The following is a 9,759-nucleotide window of genomic DNA, read 5'->3' as shown; positions in this document are numbered from 1 at the left end:
TCTCCAATGGCCCTATTCTACACTGACAAAGTGCAGCCCTGCACTCTGACCTCACACACACACACTCACGCACACCATGCTAACACCTCTCAACTACTAAATCTCCATTAGCTTGTGAAGGTATTTAAATATCCCTGTACTTTCAAATTTGATCACATTGCAGCTGCTTTACAAATTTTGCATAAACAGAACAGAACAGAACTTTACTCATTTTGAAATACACATCTTACGTTGCAAACAAACCTTAATAGATTTCCTGGAATGAATATATATAATTGTTAATTGTTAAAGGCATAGGTGATAGGGAAACTATTTGTACATACCATTAGGTTTTTAAAGACCTGTTACTTAAGTATCTCAGATTGAGCTACAAATGAAATCATATTGCCTGTAAAAAAAAAATTAGAACATAGCATTGAAAATGAACTACTTTTTTGCTAAATAGACAATTGACTGTGAACTGCACTACGTGTGTGATTAACGTGGCCTTCCTGCATTTTGCTCAAGCTTTTTATGTTTTTCTGTTTTCTGTGTGTGTTTTGATCGCTCCCTGAGTTGGAATACGTTCTATCGAACTGGTGGATTTTGGATTAACTAAAGTAAAGTAATGCCTATCTTCTCTACTTGGATTTACAGATTTTTGATTATTCACCATAAAGTTCTTCCTACCTTCTCTACTGGGATTTGTGGATTTTTGGATTATCCAACATACAGTGTTTCCTACCTGCTGTACTGGGATCTTGAGGGGCAGGTGTGGCTCAGGAGGTGGAGCGGGTCATCCACTAATTGGAAGATCGGTGGTTCAATCCCCCGCTCCCCGAGTCCACATGTCGAAGTGTCCAAGACACCGAACCCCAACCCTGTGCCATCGCTGTGTGAGTGTGAATGTGTGTGAATGATTAGAATCCTCCTGATGAGCAGGCACCTTTCATGACCGCCAGTGTGTGTGAATGTGGCATGTAGTGTAAAAGCGCTTTGAGTGGTCAGGATACTATAAAGACGCTATATAAATGTAGTCCATTTACCATTTACCACTCCTCCAGCCTGCCAACTCAGGTGTGCCACAAATCCCTATCCGGCTTCCCTGCACTCTCTATCAGCGCTGAACCCACTGCTGTGCTGTCACTGATGGACTTTAGTGACTGGAGTTTTTCTTCAACTGGAGCGCCCCTTATGTTTGCTGTAACTATAACTGTGGCTGTTACCAATGCTGCCTCTGCCCAACTGCTTTACTTATGATGTCCTACACTGCCACACAGCTATGGAGTTTCCGCAGCTTCTTAATTACGCCTGACAAGGGGTTGTTAACCTGCTGCCAAGAGTTCTGGATTTTAAGAAACAGACCTCGTTACATCAATAGAGGCTTGCGCTGTGGTTTCAGTGTGGACTATATAAGCAAAACAAACTTGGGCATCATCGATGGAAACAACGCAAGACTACCCTATACCTGGTAAGATGCAAAATATGGAGTAGATCGTAGTGTAATGAGGAGTTTGCAGAGACTTCCATCCTCAGCTCTGTCTGCTGCCACCATGGAACTATTTAATACACAGTCTCTCACCAATAAATTCCTCCTCATACATGACCACATCTTAGACATGGGACTTGACTTTGACTTTTCATGTGCCTCACTGACACGTGGCATAAACCAGGGGTCTACTCTATGCTTAATGAGGCCTGCCCTCCTGGTTACAGTTACATGGAGAACGCCCACAGCTCTGGCTGTGGTGGTGGTTTAGCAGTCATACACCAGGCTGAACTGAAACTGTCTCCCTGCCAATGCCTGATCTTTCTTCTATTGAATGCTTTGCAGCCCTAAGTTGCAGGCTGTAGTGTGTGTGTTTATGGTATCCCAAATGGTTCTGATAATCCATGGTTTCTAGATGTGGAATGATTTAACTGTATTGACTGTACTGATGTCATCGGTGATGTTGATGGTGGTGTTTTGGAATGTGCTCTAGACTGCATCACATAGTGCAGACTGTATAGTAGGGCAGCCTCTTATTGGCCTGACCATTTCCTGGGGGCATAGTCGTAATTTATTTACATAGTTTGAGCTCCGTAATATGGCTGCATGGCCACTCTTCCCAAATGCGGATAGTGATTCCGCTCTGTAACCATTTTTGAATGGCATGTAGATCACTCAAGATCGAGAGCGTTTATTCCCCTTGTGGCACATACAGTCGGTTGATGGAAGTCAGGCATAACCTTCTTAAGGTTAGCCTGATTGAAGTCTCCAGGATTACCGGTCTATGAGCAGTTCAAGTCTTTGTAAAGATCCAACAGGGCAGCCTCTGTACTCACTAGTGGTCGCACATAGACCACGGTGATAATGGCCAATGTAAATTCCCTTGGTAGAAAGTCTGGTCTGCATCTGATTGACAGTAACTCCAGATCAGGTGAGCAGGAACAGGATATCATTTTAATATTCCCACTGTCACACCACTACTTATTCACCACAAAGCACACGCCTCTTCCTTTTTTCTTGCCAGAGTCCTCTGTTTTGTCAGATCGTTATACAGAAAAAGAGTCACCTGATTGAATGGTGCTGTCCGGTATTCCAGGATTTAGCTAAATTATGGGGAAACAAAGGACATTACAGTTCCTGATATCCTGCTGGAAGCTGATGCAAGGACAGAGGTCATCCAGTTTATTATCAAATGCCTGTACATTGGCTAGCACGATCTTTGGCAGAGAAGATCCATGTGGCCAAGATCACAGCTGATGTTTAATCCCTCCACATTCATCTGGGTGTTTCCTCCAATGTTGAGATGGATACAGAGGTGGACGCAGAGATGGTCTTGCTTGTCTATGTGGTTGGGATCATAGCTGATGTTTATCCCTTCCACCTTTTCCTGTTTTCCTGATGTTTACTCCGATGTTTACATTTGAAAACCTCAACCGGCCATGTAGCAGAGTCAGCAGAAGGAGAGTCTACAAAGTGGTGAGTAGGCTTGCAGGTGGTGTTACCGGTGTAAGTGTTCGAGCATACACCGATTACACTTTTTGCACACTGCCCCCACTGACACCGTTGTTTTGTTTTGTTTCGTTTTTTATAGAATAGTCTGTCCTCTGCTTTGATTCATGTGCAATGGCACCATCTGTTGGATTTCTCTATGTAGGTGTGTTGCACACAGGAAACAGGAAGTAGGTAGTAGTCTCCCAACCTTTTGTTTTTTTGTTTGTCAGCCATGCACCAACACCAGAAGCATTTGTTTTCAATCCTGGCTTGTTACGCTAAAGAAAGCTAGTGCTACTGCACTAGTTGGGTCCAAGTATACTGTTTGTGTATTTTGCCCTATATGCTTCACTGTATCAAAAGATTTGTTTATTTCTACCTAAATTTATTTGTTTATAGCACCGCTTGTAAGCATAGTAGGTTAGGTCTGTATATGGTGGTTCTGTAAAAAACAGTAATTTGTGTATTTTCTTTTTCTTTATAGTTTCACTCTTTTTCAATGACAAGAATGCGATGGCGACATGGCGACAAGTCATTAAACTCAAGAGCTAAGATGCTAACTTCCTGACTTGCATGTCATAATTGAATGGAGTTTGGCTGGCTGTCAATTAGGAATGTGCAGAGAGCCCAGTACTTGTATTTGTATCTATATTTGTTGAGGCAGCCAAATAATTTATATTTGTATTTGTATTCGAATAAAAGTGGAAATAGGCATAAAAATGCAAGTCTCACAGATCATAGACGAATGCGCCGACTACTGAGCTATCATGCAGACAGACCTCTACTTATTTATACACTTGTAACACGGAGACAGCACAGCGTGTAGAGAAGAACTTCAAAGGCGATTATTGCTTTGCACTTTTCATTTATTGCCTATTTTTTACAACTTAACTTTGTGGAAAGGAGAAGAGGAACAACAGGTTATGGAGAGTCCCTTGGGAGTACTTTGCGTGTGTCAGTAGCTCAGCTTTATCTCTGGGGAACACTCCCAACTTGGGACTGATGTCCAAATAAGGAAATGTGCGTCATGCAGCAGACGGATGTGACTTCCCTTGTTGAGACCTCTTGATAGACTTAACAGCAGAGCACAGGAGAGAGACTGAAATAGCGATGTAACTGACCTGTGTGCTGGTACTTAACATGTTTTTTTTCCCTTCCAAAAAAACAAAAACAAGTAGGCCAACTACAAAGTTATTACCATATACCAACAGCAACAGACAAAGGCCCAACAGAAGTGAACTGCCACCACCACAACACAAAATGGACACCATGTGGTGGATGTGATTGTGATTGATGTTAGGAGCCAGCAACACACAAGGTGACTTGATGAACTGGGAGGCCACTGCCACTACACTAAGATATCCTGATCTGTGGAGTGACTGTATCCCACAAACAAAAAGGTCACAACTACTAAGCAGCTACAATTAAATACACAAAAGCAGTAACACCCAAAAAGACCAAACTAAAGTGGACTGTAACAACCACAATACAAAGTGGTCAAAATGTAGTCAGCAACTACACACAAGTATTGCCAACTTACCCCTAAGCAGCAACCCACGAGTGATCCAACAAATGTGGAGTGAAGTTACAACACAAAGGTCACAAACCACACTTGACCACCAGTATGAGGTAGCAGAGCAGACATATTTCTCCACAACAACCATCCCACATGCCTACACCTGTGTCCAGAGTGAGTTACAATGGGACATCACAGCAGTTGAGCACTTTTCCCTCACAGACATGTGGTCCAGCATGAAAATGACACTATCACTGACGTTACATTTCATTTACACTGAATGGACCCTGGTACCCAAATGCCTGCAAATAAGCTTTTTGCCAGAGGACCACACTGCCGCTAACTTGGCCAATGCCTTGCAGGAGGCTCTGCAAGAATGGGGATTAGAAGAGGGTAAAGTGTCCTGTCTCATGACTGACAGTAGAAGTGTCACATAATAGTGTGAGGTTCTATTTTTTACCAGTAATAAAAACTGTTTCCACTGTTAAGAAATACACCACCACAGGTACACTTTAAATAATTTAATAAAAACTAATAAAATACCATGGTTAAATACTAGGTAAAATGATACAAAAGTAAAAAAGAACACAGTTAATATCTGTCCTTTAAAATGAGATGCAGGAGTCCAATACCACTAATGGAAATATAGTTCAGAAAGGGGAGATGTGAACTTAAGTTCCTGGGGAAGCACAGGAAAAGGGGGTTCCTATGGTAGTTGTCATAATGGCCACTCCGTTTCTGGTCCAGCTGTCCTTCCTCCTCGTCGGCGTTGCTGCGGAGAAGAAGCAAGCACCCTCGGTTGTGGGTTCACACCAACAACAGCTCACACACACACACACAGGATTAGCTTGCTTGGTTCACGTTCCTTTACTTATCGTATAGTGATCGTTGAACCAAGTCTCTCCGCGTCCCGTCTGGCTCGTCCACGGCCGTCCATGCGGTACTTTGTCTCAGGCTCTAGCTCTGTCGTCCCGTATTCCGTCCACAGACTTTTCCAGTCACACACCTCAACTCTACCATCCAAACTCCGTCTCCTGGTTCAAACTCCCCGCTGCTCTAGGTCCACTCGTGCCGCACTCCTCTCCCTTCCTGTTCTCCGCTCACCTGTCCCTGATGCACTTAAAAGCACACAGTCCTGTGTCCACCAATCCGGCGCTGTGTGGGGGGGTGTGGTCCAGTTAGACACAGCTGTTTCTTATCACTCTCTGATTCTCAGTCCCAAACATGCAATATATATAAAAACAGGAAATCCATAAAACCATGCAAAACATAAAAGTCAAACCATGCAATACAGAAATCCAAATATAGTAAATAATAAATATAAAAATATGTATAAATATGCTGATAAAACCCAAACTAAAAGTAAAAACATGAAATTACTGAGATCAAGTGAAAAAGAAAGCTTAAACAGAAGCAACATAAAAGCGACTGTTTGTAACTTGGTCTGGCCCTGTTTGAGCTACTTTGGGCATAACCTGAATCTTGCTGTGTTCAACACTGTCAACAAGACAGAGGGAGTGTGCACACAGACGGCAGCGGCATGTTCTGTCACAGCTGGAGAAGGAGATGGGAGCTGCAGAAAGCCCAGTCGAGCTTGGCCTCCCAGAGCACTTGCTGGTGGCAGTAAGTTTATTATTAGGTAATAGCCAGTAGTTTGGGGACAAAACGGGGAAATGTTAATAAAATAAAATAAAATACAATAAAATGAAGTAAATAATAATTATAAACAGTAAATGTTAATAAAACAAAATGGAATAAAACAGTTGTGATGATAACAGATAAAAGAATTAGCCTACATAAAACCCATAAAATTATAAAACACAACATAAAAGCCAGACTAAATAAATGGGTTTTTGGTTTATGTTTAAAAATATCAACGTATTCAGCAGCTCCTCTGGAAGGCTGTTCCAGCTGCTTGGAGAATAATGGCTGAAAAAGCAGCATTACCAAATGTATTGGTTCTGCTTTGTGGAACAGCTAAAGAGAAGAACTTTAGATGACTTTGGTGTGTTTTTGTTGTTGTTGTTGTTGTTGTTTGACACATTTAAGTGATATAAAATAATTGACAAAATCAATCCTAAAAAAGGAAATGCGGGTCTGATGCCTTTAGCGTTGACATATGAATATGGTATTTATATGGTATTTACAATTGTACCACTACACCATAAGTATTTTTTTTAAATTAAGGTTGCTAAAATTGTGTATTTACTTCACCCAACAGGACTGTAGAACTTGCTGAGGCTCCAAGCAGAAAATGATCAAGAGGATGCTAGAGCAGAGGCAGGCCATCAATCGAGTTCAGATGACTGCACACTGGGGGCAGAGGGCACATTGGCACGTTGGCAGAGGGAACATTGGCCCCATCGGATGAATACAGGCAACTCACAGTCGACCTGAATCATATCGACTTTGGATGAGAAGGCAAGGCAACATTCATGGTCCCGCATTACCAGGGTGACTACGACCTGAATGTTGAGGAAACCAAGAGGATGTTAAAGAAAGAATCCTCAGGCAGGCAGCAAACCCAGTGAGAGATGAGGAAGATGAAGAGGAGGAGGGAGCCACCACTGAGCCACAGCCAAAAAGAAAAATAACTATAGCATGTTTATTAAAAAGAAAAGCAAACACTGCCACAGACACACCAAGGTAGTCATGGAGATTGCCACCTATGCTCAAGAGTCCACCATCAATGTGGAGGAGGATCCTATCATCTGGTGGAAAGCGAATCAAATGAGGCTTTCCCTGCTGGCAAAGGTGTCCTAAAAATACTTTTGCGTGTGTGCAACAAGCTGTACACCCGAAAGGGTGTTCATTATGTCGGGAAAGTGAAAATGTTGGTTTTCCTGGTAAAGAACATGTAAAGCACTGTCACCAATTTTAATTTAATTTTATTTTTTTTTATTTTGAAAAGACTGTTGACTTTTGCCATTTATCGTAAGCATTACACCACAGTGTGGAAGGCTTTGTTGTTGTTGTTTTTATTTGTTTCTTATTTATTTGGTTCCACAGTGTTTACTAATTTCACTTTTTTACTATGTATATTATTCAAAACTGTAATTTGTTTGTGTTATTTTATATTACAGCAGTATGGGATGGGTATATGCAGGCAAAGCTATCATCTGTCTTATTCGTTTTGTTAATAAAAGTTCTATTTCTACGTTTAACATAAGAAAGTTTGTAACTGCACTGTTTTATTGTTGTGTTTTTCATTAAAATATAATAATGAACCAACCTTCTAAGCATTCATGTTCAAAAAGTAGGGGGAAGATCTAAATGTCTAACATTAAAGATCAAAGTAAGTGCTCTACACGTATAAATGTTCAGTATATTTACTTGTGGGCGGCTGTGGCTCAAGAGGTAGAGCGGGTTGTCCACTAATGGTGGTTTGATCTCTGGCTCCTCCAGTCCACATGTCGAAGTGTCCTCGGGCAAGATACTGAACCCCAAATTGCTCCCGAAGGCTGTGCCATCGGTGTGTGTGTGTGTGTGTGTGTGTGTGTGAATGATTAGAACTCCTCCTGATGAGCTGGTTGGCACCTTGCATGGCAGCCTCTGCCATCAGTGTATGAGTGTGTGTGTGAATGGGTGAATGTGGCATATAATGTAAAGCACTTTGAGTAGTTGGAAGACTACAAAAGCACTATCTAAATGCAGTCCATTTGCATTTACCCTTTAAATGTCCGTGTTGACACAAATAGAAGGGAAACTTCAATTCTTGTAAAATGTCGTGGGTAACCAGTAACACCAATGTTGTCACGCGTTTATTAACTGGTGGGAAAATTTCCTCACTGTGGCATCCCTAGTGGTGAGTTGACCATTTCCCTATCCTGATGAATGACTTATAGTCATACATTGTCCAATATTATTCACAAAAAGTACAACTAATACAACTAATATTAAACATTAATATTAAAAATAAATGTAAATAGCATAACTTTAGCAAAGCTAGCAGACAATTGACTGGACAGGTCAATGTTTTCATATAATACCAGGGAAGTCACATGTCCCCTGCACTTTTTCAGAAAGCAGTATTGGAGCCCTCCACTTTTTACAGTCTGACAACTATTATATTAAAAAAAAACAAAAAAAAACAGGAGAAATTGCACACACTAAAAAAAAAGTTGGGGGAAAAAGCAATTTGACAAGCTAAATATTTAAGATGGTTGTAAAACAGCATGACTTTTCTATTAACTTATGCAAGTTGAAAGCGAGTCAACCTTAAACCGCAGTATCCATCAACAATGTATGAAAGGCAGAGTCTCTCTCACTACTAGTATACTTTAACGTTTGACTCACACACCACAGGCTCAATAGGATAACTTGACTCTGCTTTCATATCAGAGATCAGATGAGGTGGAGGTTTCTATGGAAGACAGGGAGGGTGAGGCAGGAAGAAGCAGCACTCAGTTGCAGGTAGGTTATATGTTACAGTAGTCCCATAAATATATGTAGAAATGCAGGAGATGGGATCCAAATCACAATTTTTTTCCTTCTCATGCCAAAGTTACACCCTTGTATCATACAACAAACCTCCACTTGCACCCTCAGCTGTGCCAGCAGCTTGCTCCTCCAGGCCCGCAGTAGCAAGCTCCGCACCATGAGGGACCGAGCCTTCTGCTCTGCAGCACCAGGCTTGTGGAACAGCCTTCCTAACCATCTGAGGGCAGCATAGATCTTAGACTCTTTTAAAAAAAAGTCCTAAAAACATTCCTATTCAGGAAAGCTTTTTCATCTTAACTCCTATTACTATTTTCTTTATGTTGTGTGTTCTATGTCATTAATACTGTAGCACTTTGAGTTTCACTATGAACAAAAAGTGTGGTACAAACTAAATGTATTATTATTATTATAAATATTATACTGTGTTAGACATAGGCTCCTGTAACTGCCTAATGATCTGTGTGGTCATTGCAACTTGTGTGGCCACTGTGATACAAATATATAATCTTCACCATCAGCTGCTTTAGACATATATTCACATTAAAAGTTATTGTCATCAAAACCATTCAATAAAGAAAGTGCTGCTCTGCAGTGAACGTGACATACCGACGCCGCGCTATCATCTTACTGTGACAGTAAGCTAACGTAAAGAAACGTAAGCCTGAAGTCAGCAGTAATTTATAATATCAGTGACACAACAGGGACTTACATTACCTGTTATCACCTGCTACCTGCATACAAAGACAAAAAAGAGAACTCTTATATACCTTGGATCTCTAGACCATAAAACTTTTTGGAGAAAACTTTAGAAAAACAATCATTTTTGACAAGTTTGACATTTTGA

At 41.1% G+C, this 9,759-nt stretch overlaps 1 long non-coding RNA gene across 1 annotated transcript; it reads left to right on the top strand.

Moving 5' to 3' along the window:
- Window positions 1-3,058: 3,058 nt before the first annotated feature.
- On the top strand, window positions 3,059-8,543 carry LOC137189586 (uncharacterized). Its single transcript, XR_010929669.1, has 2 exons — window positions 3,059-3,147; window positions 6,697-8,543. It is a non-coding gene; the product is annotated as an uncharacterized lncRNA (long non-coding RNA).
- The last annotated feature ends 1,216 nt before the right edge of the window (window positions 8,544-9,759 follow it).

The sequence above is a fragment of the Thunnus thynnus genome, chromosome 1 (genome assembly GCF_963924715.1).
Source record: "Thunnus thynnus chromosome 1, fThuThy2.1, whole genome shotgun sequence".
NCBI classification, from domain to species: Eukaryota; Metazoa; Chordata; class Actinopteri; order Scombriformes; family Scombridae; genus Thunnus; species Thunnus thynnus.
This window is presented reverse-complemented; position numbering and strand designations above follow the sequence as displayed.